At 39.0% G+C, this 24,625-nt stretch overlaps 1 protein-coding gene across 1 annotated transcript in view; it reads left to right on the top strand.

Moving 5' to 3' along the window:
• MYO3A (myosin IIIA) overlaps positions 1-24,625 on the top strand; it is a 499,205-nt gene that overhangs the window by 91,912 nt on the left and 382,668 nt on the right.

Here is a 24,625-nt window from a genome sequence, read left to right as displayed (position 1 = left end):
GTTCAGGACTCCTGGGCCATAGAAATTGTAACCCAGCGGTATCTCCTCGATTTCAAAGATTCTCCTCCAAGGGGGAGGTTCCATCTTTCTCAATTGTCTATAAACCAGACAAAAAGAGAGGCATTCTTACGCTGTGTAGAAGACCTTTTTACTATGGGAGTGATCTGCCCAGTTCTGAAAACAGAACAGGGGCAAGGTTTCTACTCCAATCTGTTTGTGGTTCCCAAAAAAGAGGGAACCTTCAGACCAATTCTAGATCTCACAATCCTAAACCAATTCCTAAGAGTTCCATCCTTCAAGATGGAGACCATTTGGACTATTTTACCAATGATCCAGGAGGGTCAATATATGACTAACATGGATCTAAAGGATGCGTATCTACACATTCTTATCCACAAAGATCATCACCAGTTCCTCAGGTTTGCCTTTCTGGACAGGCATGACCAGTTTGTGGCTCTTCCCTTCTGGTTGGCCACGGCGCCAAGAATCTTCACAAAGGTGCTAGGGTCCCTTCTGGCGGTCCTAAGGCTGAGGGGCATAGCAGTGGTACCTTATCTAGACAACATCTTAATTCTAGCATCGAATTTCCAACTTGCCAAGTCTCACATGGACTTAGTGTTGGCCTTTCTAAGATCTCATGGGTGGAAGGTGAACGTGAAAAAGAGTTCTCTTATTCCTCTCACAAGAGTTCCATTCCTGGGAACTCTGATAGATTCGGTGGACATGAAAATATTTCTGACGGAGGTCAGGAAATCAAAGATTTTAACCACCTGCCAAGCTCTTCATTCCATTCCTCGGCCATCAGTGGCTCAGTGTATGGAGGTAATCGGACTTATGGTAGCGGCAATGGACATTTTGACAATAGTTCCGTTTGCTAGCTTGCATCTCAGACCACTGCAACTATGCATGCTCAAACAGTGGAATGGGGATTATGCAGATTTATATCCTCAGATAAATCTGGATCAAGAGACCAGAGACTCTCTTCTTTGGTGGTTGTCACCCACAGGACAGCGTGGGTTATTGTGACAACAGACGCCAGTCTACTGGGCTGGGGTGCAGTCTGGAATTCCCTGAAAGCACAGGGTTTGTGGACTCAGGAGGAGGCCCTACTACCGATAAATATTCTGGAATTAAGAGCAATATTCAATGCTCTTCAGGCGTGGCCTCAGCTGGATTCGGCAGGATTCATCAGGTTTCAGTCGGACAACATCACGACTGTAGCTTATATCAATCATCAGGGGGGAACAAGGAGTTCCTTGGCGATGATAGAAGTTTCCAGGATAATCCGATGGGCAGAGACTCACTCTTGCCATCTATCAGCGATCTATATCCCAGGAGTAGAGAACTGGGAGGCAGATTTTCTAAGTCATCAGACTTTTTATCACGGGGGAGTGGGAGCTCCATCCGGAGGTGTTTGCTCAACTGGTTCAGCTATTGGGCACACCAGAATTTGATCTGATGGCGTCTTGTCAGAACGCCAAACCTCCTTGTTACGGATCCAGGTCAAGGGATCCTCAGGCAGTACTGATAGATGCTCTAGCAGTACCCTGGTAGTTCAACCTGGCTTATGTGTTTCCACCATTCTCACTCCTTCCGCGTCTTATTGCCAGAATCAAACAGGAGAGAGCTTCGGTGATTTTGATAGCGCCTGCATGGCCACGCAGGACTTGGTATGCAGACCTGGTGGACATGTCATCTCTGCCACCATGGACTCTGCCACTGAGACGGGACCTTTTGATTCAAGGGCCATTCAAGCATCCAAATATAATTTCTCTGCAACTGACTGCTTGGAGATTGAACGCTTGATTTTATCAAAGCAGGGTTTCTCTGAGTCGGTCATAGATAACTTGATTCAGGCTCAAAAGCCTGTCACCAGGAAGATCTATCATAAGATATGGCATAAATATCTTTTTTGGTGTGAATCCAAAGGCTACTCATGGAGTAAGATCAGGATTCCTAGGATTTTGTTTTTTCTCCAAGAAGGATTGGAGAAAGGATTGTCCGCTAGTTCCTTAAAGGGACAGATATCTGCTTTGTCTATTCTGTTGCACAAGCATCTGGCAGATGTCCCAGACGTTGTGGCTTTTTGACAGGCTTTAGTTAGAATTAAGCCTGTGTTTAAACCTGTTGCTCCGCCATGGAGTCTCAATTTAGTTCTTAAAGTTCTTCAGGGGGTTCCGTTTGAACCCATGCATTCCATAGATATTAAGCTTCTATCTTGGAAAGTTCTGTTTCTAGTTGCTATCTCTTCAGCTCGAAGAGTTTCTGAACTATCTGCATTACAATGTGACTTGCCTTATCTTGTTTTCCATGCTGATAAGGTGGTTTTGCGTACCAAACCTGGGTTCCTCCCTAAGGTTGCTTCTAACAGGAATATCAATCAGGAAATTGTTGTTCCTTCTCTGTGTCCTAATCCTTCTTCTAAGAAGGACCGTCTGTTGCACAACTTGGACGTGGTTCATGCCTTGAAGTTTTATTTGCAGGCAACCAAAGATTTTCACCAATCATCTTCTTTGTTGTCTATGCTGGAAAGCATAGAGGTCAAAAGGCTACGGCTACCTCTCTTTCCTTTTGGCTGAAAAGCATCATCCGTTTGGCTTATGAGACTGCTGGACAGCAGCCTCCTGAATGAATTACAGCTCACTCCACTAGAGCGGTGGCTTCCACATGGGCTTTTAAAAATGATGCTTCTGTTGAACAGATTTGTAAGGCTGTGACTTGGTCTTCACTTCATACCTTTCCAAATTTTACAAATTTTATACTTTTGCTTCTTCGGGGGCTATTTTTGGGAGAAAGGTTTTGCAAGCAGTGGTGCCATCCGTTTAGGTTCCTGTCTTGTCCCTCCCTTCATCCGTGTCCTAAAGCTTTGGTATTGGTATCCCACAAGTTAGGATGAATCCGTGGACTCGGTACATCTTGCAAAAGAAAACAGAATTTATGTTTACCTGATAAATTTCTTTCTTTTGCGATGTACCGAGTCCACGGCCCGCCCTGTCTATTCAAGACAGATAGTATTTTTTATGTAAACTTCAGTCACCTCTGCACCTTATAGTTTCTCCTTTTCTTCCTTGGCCATCGGTCGAATGACTGGGGGGTGGAGTTAAGGGGGGAGCTATAAAGACAGCTCTGCTGTGGTGCTCTCTTTGCTACTTCCTGTCAGTAAGGACAATATCCCACAAGTTAGGATGAATCCGTGGACTCTGTACATCGCAAAAGAAAGAAATTTATCAGGTAAGCATAAATTCTGTTTTTCATGCTCCCCTTCTTATTTTGGAATTTTATAGTTGTTACTTTATAGAGTTATATGTTGCCTTGTTGAGAGTTATAGATCTAGGTAGATTTGTTCCAATTATACTTATATGGATTAGTTGTGCTGGATAGGTATTGCTATTTTTCTCTTGTCTTAGAATATATATATATATATATATATATATATATATATATATATATATATATATGTGTGTGTGTGTGTACAAAAGGCCAGCACTCACGGTTAAGAGACATCCACCAAGGGTGCTTCCAAGATATGAGTATAAGCAGTATAGAAAAGGATTCATTTGCCAGGATTTCAAATCGTTACCTTTAGTTACTTGTAACGTTTCGGAGTGTTACCCCCTTCATCAGACATCAAAAGATAACAATCATCTACTTACCCCCACCGTGCCTTTTAAACCCTCTCAAGTGCTTCAGAAATGAGCTGCAACCAGAATCGCCACTCCCACCAGCTGACGTCATTAGGCGGCAACCTGGTAGCTGGACTCCCTAGAGTCAAACACTAAAAATCCTAATGTTATTGAAAAAACAACGTGTTATAACAACGTATACACCAAATACTTTAGCAAAAACAGGCAGGCACCGAACAGAGGAAAGTTCTAAACATCAGAAAGACACGGGTCAGGGTAATTGACCGTAACCTTTTAAACCCTCTTAAGTGCTTCAGAAACGAGCTGCAACCAGTAGCGCCACTCCCACCGGCTGACGTCATCAGGCGGCGACCCTGTAGCTGGAATCCCTAGTGTTAAACACTAAACATCCTAAATAATAAGAGAGAAGCGCTCATCCTGGGAACGAACAATAGCATAATAGCTTGTTCTATGGCTAGTTACCACCCAAGAAGCAGCTTCTTTTTGCTCAACATGTGCCTTTCACATAGAAGAACTTTCCTGAATGGCTGCACCTCACTGACGAGGCCCACAATAGGCCGAAACGTACGTCTGGGGTTTTGCTGTTTCTCTCATTCAGAGAAGGATTGCCTGGTATTTCGGGGCTGGACTGTACTGTTAAGTCAGGATCAGACTGATATGCTTCAGGAAAGTTCTTCTATGTGAAAGGCAGATGTTGAGCAAAAGAGGCTGCTTCTTGGGTGGTAACTAGTCATAGAACAAACTATTATGCTATTGTTCGTTCTCAGGTTGAGTGCTTCTCTCTTTTTATTTATGCAAATTATGACATTTAGGGAAGTCTCCAAAAGTGTGATGCGGGAAGCCAGACGTGGACCCGTTGCTCAGTGTGCCTAGAGCGATATGGCTGCACCTCACTGACGAGGCCCACAATAGGATTATGCTATTATGCTATTGTTCGTTCTCAGGTTGAGCGTTTCTCTCTTTTTATTTATACTAAACATCCTAACGTTAGTGAAATAACAACATGTTACAACAACGTATACACCAAATACTTTAGCAAAAACAGGCAGGCACTGAACAGAGGAAAGTTCTAAACATCAGAAAGACACGGGTCAGGGTTATTGACCGTAATTGCCGTATCAGCATAATATAGCTGACAGTCAGGTTGCCATAGCAACCGCCCAATAAAATCCGCCCCCATGACCATAGGATCACCAAATGAGGGGTAGCGGCTAGAGCAGCCAATCACACCCCGACAGGGTCATGTCCTCTAATGTAGTCCAAATAAACTCAAGTACACTAACAACAGAAAAAAGGCAAAGAGCATAAGAAACCCAAAGAGCATAAAAACCAAAGGGAAAGAACTATTGCAAAAATAAAAGAGAGTAAGCAAAAGAAAGTAAAAAAAAAAGAAAGTAAAAAACAAACATTCATTCAAGACCGATAGTGTCGCTTATAGGATCAATGCTAAAACCTATAGCCACCTATCTTGATGTTGTATTACAACCATTCGCCACCAATATTAAAATGTATTTACCCCTATTCCGCCGCTCCTCAACATCGTTGCCACTATAATAAACCTATTAACCCCTAAACCGCCGGCCTCCCGCATCGCAAACACTATTTAAATATAATTAACCCCTAATCTGCTGCCCGCCCACACCGCCGCTATAATAAACCGATTCACCCCTATACTGCAAGCCCCCCACAACGAAATATACTTAAATTAACTATTAACCCCTAAACCGAAAGCCCCCTACAACTAAATATACTAAAATAAACTATTAACCCCTAAACCTAACGCCCCCACTAACTTTATATTAAAATAACAATTTCCCTTAAATTAAATTAAAATTTACCTGTCAAATTAAATAAATTAATTTTAAACTAACAATTAAACTAAGATAATTATTAAACTACAAATAAACTAACTACCAATTAAATTAAACTAAACTACACATTAAAAAAATCCTTACACTATAAAAATTACAAAAAGTATCTAATTACAAAAAATAACAAAATTACAAAAACAAACACTAAATTACGAAAAATAAGAAACAAATTATCAAAAATAAAAAAGAATAAAATAAAGAATAAAATAACTATCAACTAGATTACGAGTTTTGCGGTATGAGTGAAAAGCAGCGTTAAGGCTCTTTTTCACTACCGCTGGTATTACGAGTCTTGCAGGTTTAGGGGCACCTCAATACTAATTGACTGTTTAATGGCTAAGTGAATATCTTTCCAATATTGGCTAATATGAGGGCATGTCCACCATATGTGATGATAGTTTCCTACCCCCCCACATGCTCTCCAACATTTATTATCGTTGAGGTTGTATATCGCAGCTAATTTAACTGGGGTTTTGTACCATCTGCATAGCAGCTTTAAGTTTGATTCTAATTGTGCTATAGATGGTGTATGGGAGCACATATTGTTAAATATTCTTGCCCATTGTTTCGGTGTAATAAGTGTTTGAAGTTCCTCGGACCATTTGCTTGTGTAAGTTGGAAGGTTTTTAGAATGGTGTTCTAGCAGTAATTTATAAATTATGGAAAGTGAACCCTTGGAGTATGTGTCTGATCTACATATAGACTCAAAGGGAAATAAAGATCTATAAAATTGTGTGCGTTTAGCATGCGTGCTAAGATAATGATTTAACTGAAAATATCTAAACCACGGATTGAAATAACTTCCAAAAGTTTCCTGCAAAACATTCTTGGGTTTAAGGGATTTATTGTCCATGGCCAAGCTGCATTGTATAACATCTCTTAAAGTTAAATCCCTTGCATATGGAATGTGGTCAAATTTCTGTGCTTCAGGATTATACTTCAGTGGCGTCAGAGGGAATGGTGTGCTGGAAATTGACGAGAAGTTAATGAGGCATTTTTCCCACGTTTTGAAAGTGAGTCTAGTTATTTCGGATGTAGATGGGTCCAGAATCCTGTGAATATGTGGTACCCAACAACTTGCTCCTAATTGTGTATTTTGTGACAAGTCTTGGTCTAATCTCAACCATTCCTTGTGTGTGCCATGTTTACACCAATCTATTATCCGTGTTAATGTGCATGCCATAAAGTAGTAATGCAGATTTGGCATGCCCAACCCTCCCTGTAGTTTGGGGCGATAAATGACAATTTATTATGGCAATTCTAGGGCGCCTGTTATTCCATAGAAAAGTGTTTAGTGTGTTTTGAAGTTTGTTAAGAAAGGAGTTGGGTAGCGCGAGTGGGATAGCCTGAAAAATATATAAGATTTTTGGCAGGATAGTCATTTTTATGGCATGCAGTACCTAGCCACGATAATATTTTGTTGTGCCAGGCTTGTAGTTCTTTCTGTATATTGTGCAGTAGGGGGGTATAGTTTGCACTAAACATATTTTGAGGGTTGAGTGTAACATTAATACCTAGGTATTTTAAAGAGCTCTTCTGAAGTCTGTGCTGATATATGGATTGTATGTGATTAAGTTCGACCACCGAGGCTTCCACTCCCATGAATTCAGATTTTGAGGCGTTGATCTTAAAGTTTGATAACCTATCATAAATTTGAAATTCCTTGTGGAGCTCGGGCATGGAGGTAAGTGGATTAGTTATAGAAAATAAAATATCATCCGCATACAGAGAGATTTTATAGTCTCTCTCTTGAATGTTTATGCCAGTAATATTCTTATTATTTCTAATTCTAGCTGCCAGGGCCTCCAGAGCTAAAGCAAACAGCAGTGGGGACAAGAGACATCCCTGCCGTGTGCTGTTATGAATAGCAAAGGTCGGGGATGTAGCGTCATTTAATCTAATTTGTGCGTTTGGGGTACTATACAGGGACATTATTTTAGAAATAAATATGTCAGAGAAGCCGAATTTGATCAACATTTGTTCAAGAAAGGTCCAATTCAGCCGATCAAAGGCTTTCTCCGCATCCAGAGACGCGAAGATTGTGGGGATTTTTGCTTTTGATGCATAACCAATCAATGTTTGTATTTTGATGGTATTATCCCTAGCCTCACGGTATGGGGTGAAACCAACTTGATTATAATGAATTAGTTGAGGGAATAATTTAGTCAGCCTATTTGCTAATATCTTAGCGTATATTTTGGTATCGATATTTAATAGTGAAATGGGGCGAAAGTTTACTGGTGTATCGGGAGTTTTGCCCGGTTTTGGCAGTACTACGATATATGCTGCTAACATTGAAGGAGGGGGTGGATTATTAGATGACATGCTGTTGTATAACTTGTATAGGGAAGGGATAAGGGTTGGGGCAAATGTCTGGTAGTATTTAGCAGAAAATCCGTCTGGGCCTGGACTTTTACCTGGGGATAGTTCTTTTATGGCTGCTAGGATTTCATTTTGGGTTATTGAGGAGTCTAATGTCTCCTGTTTCCTATCTTCATGGATAACTACGAGATGAGTAGGAAATCCCCATCTGTGTGGTATACGTTTTTTACGTAAAAGTTGCGTCAGTGGGGAAAATTCCTTGCGTTTTTGCAAAGTTCTTTGCGAGAGGTCTGCGTAGAATTTCAGTACTGTGCCCCTAAATCTAATAGGCTGATTTTTTCGTGATAAATTAAGAATCTCTTCTTTATCCCTGTAGTTCTTGATCTTAATAATAATATCTCTGGATGGGGCTGAGTCAGGTGGCCTAGCTCTCAAGGCTCTGTGAGCCCGATCCCAAGGTATTTCCTCTTTATCTGTAGTGCCCTTTAGATGGTTAAACAAGGCAGGTAGGTATGTGGGTAGGTCTTTAGACAGTACTGATTCAGGTACCCCTCTTATCCTTAAGTTTTTTCTTCTACTTCTATTCTCTAGGTCCTCAATTTTAGAATGCAAGGCCTCAATGGTAGAAGTAACAGTATCTGCTTGGGTCTGTAAGCTATCTATATCTTCTCTTCTCTCATAGTGTCATTATTTTCTTCAAGGGTTTCCACCCTGAACCCTATAGCATTAATGTCTTGTTTTAGGTCCGCAAGTTCCTCGCGTACACATGCACGGACAATGTCCGCTATATCCTGCTTAGATGGGAGTGCTGACAAAATATTGGAAGGAACCTGAACCACATTTGACGTTTGAGAGTCACTTAGTACTATCTGTGATTGTGGAGATGTCATTGCTGATGCAGGGGTGATTGTCGTTTGAGTGTTTGTACTTTCAGAGGGGTTAAAATAGGAGGCCACCATAGAATTTTTGTTTAAGAGTGGTTTAGACAGTTTGTCCAATTTGGTATTCATCTTAGAGGCCATTTGGGGTATTAAGATCCCTGACTTTGTGATCTCACTTCTGTTATTAATTATGATCCTTCTCCTCCACTACAGTGAGAACAGCGCTCCTCAAGTACTTTTGTTCATCTGCTGTGTTAAAAGTTCTCCCCCGCTTGTTTGTGTTTACTGTTTTATCACAGTACACAGTGAGATCTTGTAGGGCACGCAGTTTATATGTTCTAAGTACAAGCGATTATATGAGTCGCTTTGTAGGGCTTTCTGTAGTAAATAGTTTTAATTTGATTCACCTCCGCTTATATATCTAGGCAAATCCCCTTATTCAGGCAGAGTCTTATGGGATCCTGTGTCCTAAACACCCACGCTCACAGTTTCACATTCCCCTTATGAATTATTGTAAACTGCCAATTACCTGGACTCAGTCGGCATCTCATGAGTTATCTTGCACCTCTGTCACAAGCAGCCAAACCTGAAATATATTTACTGTCAGTGCAGTTGACTTTCCGATGCGGTCTGAGCTGTTGCTGTGAGTGCGTCATCTGAAGCTCTGTGCTTATCACCAGGCTGTTTTCGCTCTACGCCGCCATTACAGCCATGCGGCTCCGAGCTCTCTTTAGCTGCTAAGTGTCATCTTAGAGTTCCGACGTCCGGTTTTTGCACACGCTGTGTGGCTTACATGATGAGCCTTTCCTCCCAAGTAGCTGTGAAGGTGGTTAGCCTTGATCTGATGGCATTTGGCTTACACAGAGCCTGGGGTTTATGTGACCATCTTAGTCGTTACCGGCTCCGCCCCCCCCCTATAGGTGGATTTTCTGATGTAAATGTCCTCCTCCTTTGGTGTGTACTGGGACTATTGTTGTGGTTGATGTGATTTTGTATTTTTGCATATTTGGAACTATTTTATTTTTGGTTCTATATTTCTACTTTATTTTTGTATTTGTATTCTTAGGTTTTGCATGTATTCTTCTTTTTTTCTCTTTTTTTCTTTTTCTTCTTTTGCTTATGCCTCTGGTGCTGTACTGGTGTGAGGTGGGTTAGCTTACTAGCTAGGGGTGTAATATTGCCCTTGATCTGTATTTTTCGGGCTAGCGCCCTGGGGATAATTTCACTACAATTGTTGAGGGCATTGTTGAGTACATTTGTTTGGGAGCATATGTGTTTAAATATTTTAAGCGTATATTCAACCTTGGATCTAGCTAATGTACTGTTTATTGTAATACATATGAGATTTACACTTGTTGCATGTATGAATGTTTGTATTTTACTTTATTTTTTTGCTTTCTTTTCCTTACTCTCTTTTGTTTTTTGCAATAGTGTTTTCCCTTTGGTTTTTATGCTCTTAGGCTTACTTATGCTCTTTGCCTTTTGTTCTGTTATTAGTGTACTTGAGTTTGTTTGAACTACATTAGAGGACGTGACCCTGTCAGGGTGTGGTTGGCTGCTCTAGCCGCTACCCCTTTTTTTGGTGATCCTATGATCATGGGGGTGGATTGTATTGGGTGGTTGCTATGGCAACCTGACTGTCAGCTGTATTATGCTGATACGTCAATTACGGCCAATCACCCTGACCCGTGTCTTTCTGATGTTTAGAGCTTTCCTCTGTTCGGTGCCTGCCTGTTTTTGCTAAAGTATTTTCTGTTTCTGCTAAAGAATTCAGTGCATACGTTTTTGTAATACGTTGTTATTTCAATAACGTTAAGATGTTTATTGACACTAAGGAGTCTAGCTACTGGGTCGCTGCCTGATGACATCAGCCGGTGGGAGTGGCGCTTCTGTTTGCGGCTCGGTTCTGGAGAACTTGAGAGGGTTTAAAAAAGCATGGTGGGGGTTAAGTAGATGTTGTTATTATTTATGTCTGTTGAAGGGGGTAACACCCTGAAACATTACAAGTAAATAAAGGTAACAATTTGAAATCCTGGCAAGAGCATCCTATTATCTACTGCTTATATATAACTCCTTGCTCAGTGTGCTTAGAGGTATATGGCTACACCTCACTGATGAGGCCCAAGGAAGGCCGAAACGATCATCTGAGGTTGCTGTGTTCCTTGTTCAGAGAGGATTTGCCTGGTATTTCGGCACTGGACTTACCATAATCGGCGGGATCAGACTGATATACTACAGGAAAGTTCTACTCTGTGAAAAGCATCACTGGGCTAAAAAGCTGCACCCAGATGGTAAATCGCCATAGAACAGGCTAACAATGGTATTGAGCCAGTTGTTCGTTCTTGTGAGTGCACTTCTCTCTGTATGTATTTGGTCTCCCTATGGGAAAAAAGGGGCAACCAGACGTGGACTCCTTGCTCAGTGTGCTTAGAGGAATATGGCTACACCTCACTAACGAGGACCAATGTAGGCTGAAACGATCTTCTGGGGTTGCTGTGTTCCTTGTTCAGAGAGGATTTGCCTGGTATTTTGGTGCTGGACTGACCGTAATAGGCGGGATCAGACTGATATACTACAGGAGAGTTCTACTCTGTGAAAAGCATTACTGGGCTAAAAAGCTGCCCCCATGTGGTAAATCACCTTAGAACAGGCTAACAATGGTATTTAATAAAAATAAAAAAGAGAAAATATAGGAGGGCGCTAGAAGCAGAGAATAAAATTACCAATAGAGGTGATAAATGTAAGTAAATAGAGGATCACCTAAAGTTAAAAATAAGTACAATTTATTTATAAAAAGAGAAACACAATGGTTTGTCTCTAAGGTATAGCTTAGTTAATAAATATTATACTATATATATATCCAGTGGTGATCATCAATTACAAGTAAATATAACAAGAATATATAATGCAATATTGCGTGAAATGATATACTGTATCACTGCTGCAGCAATTAAATAAATGGCTGCAGTTTTTTTTTACGACTTCCGGTGGGCGGGCCTAGAGCTAGCAGGGCGAGGTGTGTGCTCTGTGTAGCCTCGTGTCCATACCCCCTAGGATAAGGACTAACAGCTGCCCAAGTGGGAAAGCCCTTGACGGGACGAATGTCTGGGCTAATATACCACAGGAGAAGGGGAGAGAAAGAACCCTCCCTCACCGAAAGTCAAAACACGCAGGTTAAGCGTGGAAGCGGACTCTCTAAAAGAGAAAAAAAAAAGGAGCTACAAACAAATGTGGAATATCTAGAGCTGCAAGTGAGCTGCAAGTAAAACTGCAAGTGAGACCTGCGCTGCAAGGGTTGTAACGGCAGAGTTATATACTGGGGAGAGGTGAAGTCCCCCCTTCGGCAGAGTACAGCAGCGGAAAATAAATACTTTCTACCCAGATTAAAAGAGGAAAGATACCCGTGGGGAGAAACATGGAGATCAATATCGGCTGAGAAGTGTCGCTGACATAGCCGTGGGACACTGAAAGAGAGCCGAGCTGTGGAAACTGCGGGTGAGACCTGCGCTGCAGGGATCGTTATGGCAGAGTCAAATACTGGTGAGAGGCGAAGTCCCCCATACGTCAGAGTACAGCTGCGGAAAACACACACTTACCGCCTAGATTGCAGAGCTCCGTGTTTCTCTGGGGTTTGCTTCTGCGGTCTCTGGCCGCTGCTCGGTGGTGTTCGGAGCTGGGACCGTCGACTTCCGGGTCGTTGGAGTTGCTTGCTGGCGGTGTTCACGTCTTCCTTCTCATCTGTGAGAAGTGGCTTCGTAGCGGTGGCAAGACAAGGCAGCAGACGGGTGAGAGGCAGCCGAGAGGCTCTTGGTGGCTGGAGCTGGATTGGAGGTATCAGGCGGATCGCCCTGCGGAACCTGTGAACGGAGAGAGCCGTAATTACAGAGTGGCGCAGTGGACTTTGCCTGAGTTTGACAAGAAGAAGGTAACAAGTATATTATACTGACTATTATTGAGACTGCTGCCCCATCCTAGAGGGGGGAAAGAAGAAATAAGCTAGAGAAGTGAAAGGAAGAAGAAAAAACAAAACAAAAACTTTTGACTGTGTCCTATAGACTCTGGAAGAATGTTTAAGTTGTTTAATATTTAATTGAGAGTCCATGGTACATTTTTTTTTTTAGGGTAAAGGGGTCACTGGTACTCATGAAGGAGTAGGGACAGGGGGAGTGAGAGAGAGAGTGGGAGTTAGAGAGGGAATAAGAAGAGAGGGGAGTAAGAGAGGATTTAGATCAGTAAAGAAAATCAGTATACAAGTGTATGTATGGATAAATTCCTGGGGGTTAACAAGATGACAACTAAATATAAACAAAATGAGAGAAGACAGAGAGGCTCCCCTGAGGTATTAAATGAATCAATAGAAAGCACCCCCAGTAACAAAGATACGCATCAGATTGTGCAACAGATAAGTTCACTATTCCTTCCCAAAATGGAGAATTTACAAAAAGGTTTAGATGCTATTTCTGGAGAGATTAAACAGATCTCCAACAGGTTCACAGAATTGGAAGGAAGAGTGTCAGATCTTGAAGACACTTCTTCACACCAAGCTAATGCAATTGAAAACCTTATAAAACAGAACCAAGTTCTCCATCAATGCCTTGAAGACCTTGAGAACAGGTCAAGGCGAAATAATATTCGCCTAATTGGGGTCCCCGAATCCATTAAGTCAGTAGACTTGATATATTTTGTTGAAAATACCCTCGCAAATCTTTTAAAAGTGCCCGCAGGTATTCTTAAAGGTAGTGTAGAGCGGGCCCATAGGATTGGCCCAGACTACCAAGAAGGGAATACACGTGTACAGCCTAGACAGATTATGGTTAAAGTGTTACATTTTCAAACAAAAGTGGTCATTTTACAAGCATACAGAAAGAACTCCCCTCTCATATTAGAGAACTCTAAGATTTTGATGTTTCAGGATTACTCAATGGAATTATCAAGAAAACGAAAAGAGTTTTCTCCATTGTGTACTAATCTGAATAAGGAAGGTATAAAAGCTTCTTGTTATACCCAGCTAAACTAAAAATGTTAACACCTGAAGGTCCAAGGTTTTTTGAGTCTCCTCATGAGGCTAAGGAATTTTTGGATCGTAGCTCAAAGACCATTTTGTAGAAAAGTATTTATTTTAAATCTTTGTCTGATGTTTTTGTTTTTCCTTTTTTCATATTAAGTTTGCAACGTTTTGAATTTATGTTTTTATTTAAATTGTTGGAAAATGGGGCAATTGGCCCTACCTGGCTATGTTGGATTATCTTTGCTAGGGTACCTTGGTTAGATAACTCAGTGTTGGTGGTAGAAAAGAAATGTAATAGAGGAAAAGAAAATTTAATGCTGGATCTGTGTTTTTTTTTTTTGTTTGTTTTTTTTTCCTCCCCAGTTATACAAAGAATTGGTCAAAATTTTATTTATGCCTCCCAGCGGCACGGTTCAAAAAAACAATCTCTGCTTCTGGTTGTGTTTTATATCATTTATATGTTTTTTTTTTTTTTTTTTTTCTCCTCCACTTTCACCCTATGCACTTTTATTCGAGATGCAGGTTGAGTATTTATCACCTTATTATTTTACACTGTTATATAAGGAATGTAACTTTTTCACATTGGTTTTCAACACTCATGGAACTTCACGGGCACTTAAAGGACTATTCTCTGTCCCCTCCCCTCACATTTTTGCACCTCCTGTGTGCACGGTGTTTAGTCATAACCGTGCTCTTATTGATATATAATTTCTGCACTTTATGTATATCTATAACACTTATGGATAATCTCTTCACACTTAGGGTTTTTTTTTTTTTTTTTCTTTTTTCTTATCACTTTATATATATGTGTTTTCGGCACGGGATATCACATCTTCTTGCTTTGTTGCATAAGGCAAGTATTTTTCCCACTGGTTGTGCATTTAAATTTTTTTTTTTATTATTTTTTTATCCTTCTTCTCCCTCTTCTCCCCTCTCTGTGTTCCTCTTTTCTCTTTTTTTTTTTTTTTATTCCAAGGGTTTATATGGTACATTTTTTAATAGAGGATGACCCTTAAGTTAGTATCATGGAATGTGGGGGGTATTAACTCTCCCATAAAAAGACAAATGATACTCTCTCATCTACGGCGGCTTAAGACAGACATAGCGTTCATGCAGGAGACACATTTATCGGATAAGGAACACGATAAATTATGTAAAGATTGGGTGGGATCCATAACTTATATTTCTTATACAAAGGCAAGTAGAGGTATAGCAGTCCTCTTCGGTAAGCGACTCCAGATTGAGATTGTTAAAACTATTAAAGATTCAGAGGGTAGGTACTTGATATTACAGATAAAGTCGAATGGGAAGATATGGGTCCTGTGTAACATTTATGCACCCAATAAGAAAGATACGGGATTTTGGACAGGTCTCCTCCAAGCATTAGTGCCGTTTCAAGGTCAGGACATAGTAGTGGGGGGTGATTTTAATCTGGCCCCAAACCCTGTGTGTGATAGATATCGAATGCCCGGGTACGTACAAAAGTCCACTCTTAAAAATAAGGGGAAATTTGAGGGGAGAATTTTTTAAAAATTCCAAGATGTGCTCCAATTAGTAGATATTTGGAGACTTCGTAATCCGGATGGTAAAGATTACACCTGTGCCTCTAGAGCAGCTCCAGTTCTTTCTAGGATTGATATATTTCTTGTATCGAACTCCTTGGTCTCTAAGGTAGCTAAGGATAAAATACATAATGTACTTATTTCCGATCATGCTCCAATTGAAATATCTTTATTGGAAGGCTATCAGTATAGCAATAGGAACACATTAAGGTTTCCATATTATTTATATACGTCAGAAAATTTAAAAAAAATTCTTGGCACAGTCATGGAATGACTATTATACAGACAATATGGCTCATCTTGGAAACATAGGAGTTTTCTGGGGGGCAGCTAAAGCTGTATTAGCTGGTAATATATTAGCCTATGATGCTAATATACGCAAAAAGGCAGGGCTGAAACTTCAACAACTCCAGGAAAAAGTCATGTCTGATTACCAAGCCTATTGTAGAAGATCCACGGCTAGCACTAGAGAAATATATCATGCGAGCAAGGAAGAATTAGATGCCTATCTTAAACAGCAAGCAGTAAATACATTATTAAAAAGAGATAGTCATTATTATAGATTCGGAAATAGATCAGGAAAACTTCTGGCTTCTTTGACCAAAAATCGGACAGTAGGAAAAAATATTGCGGCCATTAGATACAAGAATGCTATATTTAAATCCCCAGAAACTATTGCCTCTGCATTTGCAGAGTACTACACGGAGTTGTATTCTAAACAAGAAATCTCATCAGTTTCCTCTCTCCAAGATTTTTGGGCATCGGTAACATTACCTCAAGTTACCCAGGAACAACTAGAAACTTTAAATAATCCTATCGCGAAGGAAGAAATTGAAAGGACTATCAAATCACTAGCAAATAGTAAAGCGGCGGGCCCTGATGGACTCCCCATCGAATTTTATAAATTACTTAAAGATCAGGTATCGTCGGTTCTTTCTAGGCTATATCAAGATTTCTCAACTGAAGGGAATCATCCAGAACAAAATTTTACTAATGCGTTTATCTCTTTAATTCCAAAGGTTGGGAAAGATCAGGCACTACCAGGGTCTTATAGACCTATATCACTACTGAATTCCGACTATAAAATATTTATGAAGGTACTGGCAGAGCGTTTAAAGATGATATTGCCTACCCTTGTACACACTGACCAAACTGGTTTTATGAAGGGTAGGACTTCAGTGACAAATCTAAGGAGAGTATTACATGCAATCTCACATTATTGGCTACGTTCAAGGGAGAGAGGGACTGGGGCTCTGTCGGAGGCCTTCCTGCTGTCTCTGGACGCAGAGAAGGCCTTCGATAGAGTCGAATGGGATTACCTATTCTCTGCACTGCAAAATTATGGAATAACAGGCAACTTTCTAGCATCAATTCGTAATGTTTATCATAATCCGATTGCCCATATTTTTGTTAATGGGGTATTCTCTCCCACAGTATATCTTCAAAGAGGAACAAGACAGGGCTGCCCGCTCTCGCCACTTCTTTTTAACTTGGCCTTAGAACCCTTGGCTATAAAACTGCGAGCTAGTTTTCCAGGTATGAATATTAAGGGAGAGGTCATCCATCTGGCATTGTATGCAGATGATATGTTGTTATTTGTTGAAAATCCAAACTTGCATATCTCTAAAATTTTACAATTAATATCGGAATTTGGGTCTTACTCGGGTTATAAAATTAATACGGGTAAGTCAGAGATTTTATGGTTGCATAAAATTAAAAAGAATAACTTTCATTACCCCTTTAAAGAAATTGATTCTTCACTTACGTATCTGGGTATTAAAATACCAAGCAATCCTAATTTAATATATGAATTAAATATTATGGAGCACTGTTCGGAAGTAATCTCGCTCCTAGAACATTGGAAAAATCTCCCCCTTACATTAGCAGGAAGGATAGCATTGATAAAAATGGTGGCACTTCCTAAAATTTTATATCCTTTACTAATGCTTCCTTGTCTCATAACAAAAAGCGATTTAAATAGGCTAAATCGAGCAATAGCAATGTTTCTTTGGAAAGGAAAGAAGTCTCGAATTGGGAAGTTATATGCCAGTTATTCAAGGGGAGGCCTTGGATTACCCAACTTTAAACTTTATAATTGGGCTGCATTGGCACGAATAGTATTAGATTGGCAATTAAACACATATCACTTTGGTGAAAAAGCTTTGGAAAAAGCAGCATTGGGAGAATGGAACCTTTCGGTTTTACCCTTTATCTCTTATAAAGACATTCCAAAACAAATTCAGTCGCATATACTTTACGGGGATGCTCTTCGAGCCTGGCATTCAATTCAAAAATTTGTAAAGGGTCCGGTGATATCGCCCAGATCTATCCCGTTCTTAAATAACATTTATTTTCCAGCAGGAGTGGACACAGGAGCGTTTAGGTCATGGGAAGCGAAGGGGCTAAAAACTTTAGGAGATATGGTGGACCCTTTAAGTAAAAAGATCTATTCGTTTCAGATATTACAAAATAGATTTGATATTCCAAATACGCAATTCTTTGCTTTTCTGCAAGCTCGACATTATGTCTCAAGTATGATAGAGGGAAACACCCAATTTTGGGACCCTTCGTTTTTTGATCTTCCTCAAAAGAAATTTTTAAGTGGCTCATTTTCATTATCAGGAATTTATCAAACGATGAATAATAGGGAAGAATTGATAGTTATGGATAAAATACTGGGTAGATGGGAAACAGATATTAGGGAGGATCTTGGACAAGCCTGGATCACGGACAGCTTGCAAATAGCGAGGAGAGCAACCTTGTCGGTGGTTCTTAGAGAATCACAGATAAGAATGTTACACCGTGATTATATAACACCGCATAGGCTATCAAAATGGAATCCAAGTAGTATAAATGTTTGTATAAAATGTGGTTGGAGGAATGCAAACTTTATGCATCATTTTTTAACCTGTCCCAAGATATACCCCTTTTGGCAAAAAGTCCGATACTGGATCAAACAATACTTTAAAATCGATATTGAATTAGGAACTCCTCAAATATGTTTTTTACGATGGGATAGAGCGAAAACCGAAAACCAACTGCTCTTAACAATGATCCTTTTGCAAGCCCATAAATGTATTTTGGATCTTTGGAAAGTTAAGACTACCCCCACTGTCTCACAATTAAAAAACAGATTAATAAAACAACTATTTGTTGAACAACAGGATGTTAAATCGGATGTTTTAAATAGATTAGAGGGCTTCCTTGGGAAATGGAAACCATATATTATAACCTTGGAAATTTCAGTACAAAATCAAGTCATAAAACCTTTTGCTCAGACTGAAATAATATTAGCTTCGAGATTGAGGGGAGAATGGGGAAGTCTAGAAGATCTTTAATACTTGGTGGTGGATGCACACATTCACGTAGGTATGGTGAAGGGTTTCTAGATCTCACGATTTTTTTTTTTCCCTTTTTTTTTTCTTCCTCTCTATTTTATTATTATTTTGTTTGGTTTTGTAGAATAATGTATGCAGCGATAAGATAAAATAGCCTTTCTTGAGGATAATAAGACAAAATGAAGTTGGCAACATTGGGCTAGAATGAAATGTAATATAGTACCTATTAAGATAAGAAGATTGTTAATGGCTGATAAAATCATGTGGTTATGTTAATAGTCAAAATGGCAACGTCTACTGGATATTTAGCAAGAAATGTTTCTCTTTATGCTTGTGTAACATGTTTATTATTAATAAATAAAAATAAAAAAAAAATAAAAAAAAAATAAATGGCTGCAAGAATGTTACACAATTATGTCACTCTACTCGAAAACAAATGCTCAAATGGTAACATTTTATACAAATACAAAATCAAATATAAAAAGTGATATAAAAAAAGACACCGGTTTAAAAAGCTAAAAAGACTCTGCCAATCAGATTATATATATGAAGCCTAATTCTAGAGGCCAAGTTAAAATAATGTCTCTACAGGGACGTCTCCCAAACTCCTAATAGCGAAGGAGATATAAGCGGCTCCAAAAAGGAGAGTAATCAAAATACGTGTATCCAAAAACCAGCTCAAAGAAAGTTTATAGTATGTATTTCTATGGATATTGATTCTCCGGATGTTATATGATGTTTCTCCACAGTGTTTAGGGTGCTTATGTTAGAATGTCACAATAACAGTTCTTAGTAAGAGATTATTATCATTTATTTATGTCCAGTTTGTTAGTGTGTCAATGATACATGAAGGCGGGCGATACTCACCCTCCGGTTTCAGGGATCGCTTTTACGGTTTACCTGTACTTTATGATGCAAACAGCCTCCAAAGAGATTTCAGCGTCCTTCTCTCAGGATGTATTCCGATGATCTGCTTCTAATGCGCGATCACGTGTGTGCACGTCACGTGATACTTCTGCGCCTATGTTATCTTGTTTTGATGTTACCTGCACTTAGTACATAACGTACGCAGGATATTTACTCTTCACATATACTCTGATATGTGAGCTCTCAGGGAGGTGATGAAGTTTATAAAAGATAATATAAATTCTTAAAAGTTCTTAAAGGTTTGGCCAAACTTTGTGAACTCAATAAATGGAGGTATTCAAAGTAGTAGTACAGCTCCAGCTGGATACAAATCAATGCGTTTCATATGCAGACTCAGACTTTTTCAAGATAATGACCAGCTGTAGTGTTTGGTGCATAAGTACCCACGCCTCTGTTTTAATTGGTCTAAGCAAAATGAGCTGAAGTTAAGGTGTAAATATTTAAGGTGGTATTTATTGTAGGCTCTTAAAACTGGAGCATAATGGTCCATTCTTCATTTAAACAGGTATACAGGTGGCCCTCGTTTTACAACGGTTCAATTTACACCGTTTCAGAATAACAACTTTTTTTCCAGTCATGTGACTGCTATTGAAAAGCATTGAGAAGCAGTGCATTTATTAAACTAGCCAGTAGGTGGAGCTGTCCGCTTGTGTTGCAGCAAAGCCAAGCAAGCTGAAATTAATCAGTTGAACCAGACCTGAGCTATCGAGCAGATTTCAAAGGAACAAGATCTTCCTGTCTATAAATCAGTCCAGATTGGAATGCATAGAAAGAACTGTTTGCAGAAAAATGCAAGTGAAGTCTGTGTTGTGTGATTATTTTATTAGGTTTATAATGCTGTTCAGCATTTACAGTCTTTATTTCAAAGCTTTAAAAATAATGTATTAGGTTTTACTTATGACAATTTTGAGAGGGGCGTGGAACCTATCTCCCTCACTTCCCATTGACTTACATTATAAACTGGGTTTCAATTTACAACGGTTTCGATTTACAACCATTCCTTCTGGAACCTAACCCCGGCATAAACTGAGGGCTACCTGTATATGGAAACAGTATAATTCATACAGTCATGCGAAACTGACAATGTAGGGATACCAAAATGAAATAAAAATAGAATCAAAATCGAAATGGCCCAATGATGAACAATTAAAAATATTTAAAAAATAGGAAAGAATTAGGCTTCATTAGAGTCAGCTTTTTTATATATAAGGAACCTATCTAAATATATTAATTTCATATACTCATATGTAACTGAATACTTCGTATAAATACATGTATATCCCACTATAGATTCTGACATTAATTCTATGTACTTTTATTATTCATTCTTACTCTTTTCTTATGATCTTACTTGTATATGTATGCACTTAACTACCTCTCTAATATAAATATAAATAGGTGTACATATGCAAAACATCTGATCAAGAAGATCAAGTGACTTCAGTTTAATAAATATTTCTAGATAGTTATAGACAGTTAATGATAATTAAATTAATATTTCTTAAATGGACCTGAGAGAAGGACGCTGACATCTCTTCAGAGGCTGTTTGCATCATAAAGTACAGGTAAACCGTAAAAGGGATCCCTGAAACCGGAGGGTGAGTACCGCCCGCCTTCATATATCATTGACACACTAAAAAAATGGATATAAATAAATGATGATAATCTCTTACTAAGAACTGTTATTGTGACATTCTAACATAAGCACCCTAAACACTGTGGAGAAACATCATATAACATCCGGAGAATCAATATCCATAGAAATACATACTATAAACTTTCTTTGAGCTGGTTTTTGGATACACATAATTTGATTACTCCCCTTTTTGAAGCCACTTATATCTCCTTCGCTATTAGGAGTTTGGGAGACGTCCCTGTAGAGACATTATTTTAACTTGGCCTCTAGAATTAGGCTATATATATATAATCTGATCGGTAGAATCTTTTCAGCTTTTTAAACCGGTGTCTTTTTTTATATCACTTTTTATATTTGATTTTGTATTTGTATACAATGTTACTATTTGAGCATTTGTTTTAGAGTAGAGTGACATAATTGTGTAACATTCTTGCAGCCATTTATTTAATTGCTGCAGCAGTGATACAGTATATCATTTCACGCAATATTGCATTATATATTCTTGTTATATTTACTTGTAATTGATGATCACCACTGGAGATATATATAATATTTATTAACTAAGCTATACCTTAGAGACAAACCATTGTGTTTCTCTTTTTATAAATAAATTGTACTTATTTTTAACTTTAGGTGGTCCTCTATTTACTTACATTTATCACCTCTATTGGTAATTTTATTCTCTGCTTCTAGCGCCCTCCTATATTTTCTCTTTTTTTTTAATTCAAATTTGGTGTTTCATGTGTAAGGTATCACTTAGGAGAGGCAGTGAGTTATGTTGTCCAGCGCTACACTTCCTTTTTACTTAACAATGGTATTTAGCCAGTTGTTCGTTCCTGTGAGTGCACTTCTCTCTGTATGTATTTAGTCTCCCTATGGGAAAAAAGGGGCAACCAGACGTGGACTCCTCGCTCAGTGTGTTTAGAGGAATATGGCTACACCTTACTGATGAGGCCCAATGTAGGCTGAAACAATCTTCTGGGGTTGCTGTGTTCCTTGTTCAGAGAGTATTTGCCTGGTATTTTGGTGCTGGACTGAACGTAATAGGCGGGATCAGACTAATACTACAGGAGAGTTTTACTCTGTGAGAAGCATTACTGGGCTAAAAAGCTGCACCCATGTGGTAAATCGCCTTAGAACAGGCTAACAATGGTATTAAGCAAGTTGTTTGTTCCTGTGAGTGCACTTCTCGCTATATATATATATATATATATATATATATATATATATATATATATATATATACAGTCATGGATAAAAATATTGGCACCCCTGCATTTCTGTCAGATAATGCACCACTTCACCCATAAAATTGTTGCAATTGCAAATGTTTAGGCATTTTCATGTTTATTTCTTTTGTTTGTATTGGTATGGCACAAAAAAAGTGGAGAAAAAAAAGCCAAATATGACACATTCCACGCAAAACTCTGTAATGAGCTTGTGGGCCCATGTTTCTGGTGAGTCTTCAGACTCGCCATAAACAGCAGTTATGAAGCAGCAGTCATAAAAACCGCTGCTCCATAACCCTGTCCGCCTGCTCTGAGCAGGCGGACAGGAATCGCCGGAATTCAACCCAATCGAGTACAATCGTGTTGATTGACACCCCCTGCTGGTGGCCCAAGAGCTGCTGGTGCAATGCTGAATACGGAGAGCGTATTGCTCTCCGCATTCAGCGAGGTCTTGCTGACCTGATCCGCACTGTTGAAATCAGGTCCGCAAGACCTTTAGTAAATAGGCCTCATGGACTGGACAAAATTATTGGCACCTTCTCAAAATTGTAAGAAATAATTGCATTCCACATTTGTGTTGCTCCTGTAATTTGTTATTAAACTCACTTGTATCAATTAACAGCTGCTTACAATATAGAAATCACACCGGCAACCAGTTAAAATGATGAAAAATGTACTCAACCTTTCTGTTGTGTGTCTCTGTGTGCCACACTGAGCATGGAGAAGAGCTGCAAAGAATTTTCTAAAGATTTGAGAACAAAAATTGTGAAAAAGCATAGACAATCTCAAGGTTACAAGTCCATCTCTAGAGATCTTAATATTCCTGTCAGCCGTATAGAATTAGTCCAGGATTAGACCCAACTGCTAGAGTGATAATATAAACACACGCTAGCACACTGAGAGGAAACCAGGACATGACCCACTCAGGAAAGAAACAAAAACAGTTATTATGCAGGAAAATAAAACTGTGTACTCACAGGTGATGCAGGGACACGGAACAGTCTCTAGATGAGATGAGGGAGTACAAGGTACAGAGACTTTAAAGCAGGTTGAGAATGATCCATTTGAATAGTCAGGCAAAGCAGAGGTCAGTATCACTTTAAAGCAGGCAGAGGATGATCCGTTAGAGTGGTCAGGCAAAACAATGGTCAATGTCCCTTTAAGCAGGTTTTAGGATGAGGCAGCAGAGTGGTCAGGCAAAGCAATGGTCAAATATAAAAAAGCAGGTAGCAGAGAAAACACTCACAGAGCCAAGAAGCAGGAAGCATGAACGCAATCCGACAAAAGGACAACAGAGGTCAGGGAAAAGGAATTAAAAAAAAATATTATATTATATATTATTATAGCAGAAGAAAGCTTTTTGTACAGCTCTGCCCCTGGTCTCACACAACCTACTGCATAAGAGCAGGTTAAGAAGCAGTGGTCTTCAAAACAGCCTCCTCTGCTTGATAAATAGTGGTAAAGGGACATTCAAACACAAAAAATATTATGCTTTAATTTATTCATAAGTTTTGCATTACTGACCCAACATAAATATGTGTTTAATTCTGCAACTGCTATGCCTGAATGGCTGACCAGATAACTCCTGCTCTGAAACTCCTAAGCATGAGGTTATATTGTAATATTAGAAGTTATGGGTACTTGATTGATACTAGAAGTTGTTTTTGGTTTACTTTTTCATGCTTTATATTTTAATTTTATTTAAATGTTAAAGGTTTGTAGCCCCTTTGTCAGGAGTTTCATGGTAGGCAACTTTTCTCCTGTTTAACACACCGTAATGTTGCATATTTTACTGTTTCAGAGGTTTTAGGCTCAGGTTCCTTTCCATTCATAGATATCATAACGTTACCCTATTTTTAGTCAGACCAATCATGATCTGTTTGTCTAATTGGTTATATGGTGTTAGACTTCTATGGGTACAAATTCCAAATTAAGTATCATTTTTATTTTTACACCTTCAAGATATTATTACATCACTTTAATGTAGTTGTACTTTTTATGTTCTTTTTATTTTGTCTTTGTTCTAAATATTTTTAATTATATGTATGCAAATGTTTTCATCTGTATTGTTGATTAGTGGTTCAAGCATTCACATTCAACTAAAACAGTAAAGTTATTAAAATTAGTAAAGTTTAATCAATATTATTTTATTTCCATATAACTACTTTTATGTAAACACAGTACAAAATATGTAACAACATAACATT

Source organism: Bombina bombina, chromosome 5 (genome assembly GCF_027579735.1).
Source record: "Bombina bombina isolate aBomBom1 chromosome 5, aBomBom1.pri, whole genome shotgun sequence".
In the NCBI taxonomy this organism is placed as follows: Eukaryota; Metazoa; Chordata; class Amphibia; order Anura; family Bombinatoridae; genus Bombina; species Bombina bombina.
This window is presented reverse-complemented; position numbering and strand designations above follow the sequence as displayed.